This window comes from Triticum dicoccoides, chromosome 1A (assembly GCF_002162155.2).
Source record: "Triticum dicoccoides isolate Atlit2015 ecotype Zavitan chromosome 1A, WEW_v2.0, whole genome shotgun sequence".
NCBI classification, from domain to species: domain Eukaryota; kingdom Viridiplantae; phylum Streptophyta; class Magnoliopsida; order Poales; family Poaceae; genus Triticum; species Triticum dicoccoides.
The window spans coordinates 159,678,522-159,679,242 of NC_041380.1; positions in this window are offsets into that span (position 1 = coordinate 159,678,522).

Here is a 721-nt window from a genome sequence, read left to right on the forward strand (position 1 = left end):
GTAGCAACGGTGTGGCTATTCCCCACCCTTTGAAAAGATTAATTCAACTGCTATTGAAATTTTCATTATTTATTTACAAGAGATCTGGTTGGAACAACCCCAAACTGTTATATAACTGCTGTATTTGCTCTTAGATTGCATACTTTTTGCTATCGAATCATGTTAGAGCAAGCGCCGGCATCTGAAATGCCGGATAAGATCAGACTTGGCCAACAAAAAATTGTCAATTTCGTTACTACAAAAAGCACCAACAGCACACCATTTTTTCTTGAAAAGTCTCGAAGGGCTCATAGAGCTCTCCATTAATTCATAGCGGTGAAGCTACAAAGCTCACTACAGGACTCAAGAAAATAGAAATTTATGGACTGGTCCTTGAAACTTGCAAGGAGGACCCTAACTCTAGATATAAGATTGCAATCAGGTCCAAAAAGCAACTCCTGCTCAGATTCACGCCAGTTGCACCATTGCACCGTCTCTCGTTGGAGAAAGGATGGATGGACTCCAAGCCGATCTTGCGTTGCCTCCCTATAGGAACTGTCGAGAGGAAAGGGAGGAGCATCCAGGCTTTGACTGGCCGCCCTTCGGCCATAGAATACGTTGGCGAATCCTGTAAGTGCCAGGATCCAGACTATTGAAGACTGAATTAAGCACTTCTATTTAGACTTTCAAAGATAATTTGACGATCGAGTTCTAGGGTTTATAACTTGTGAAGGGCGGGGGT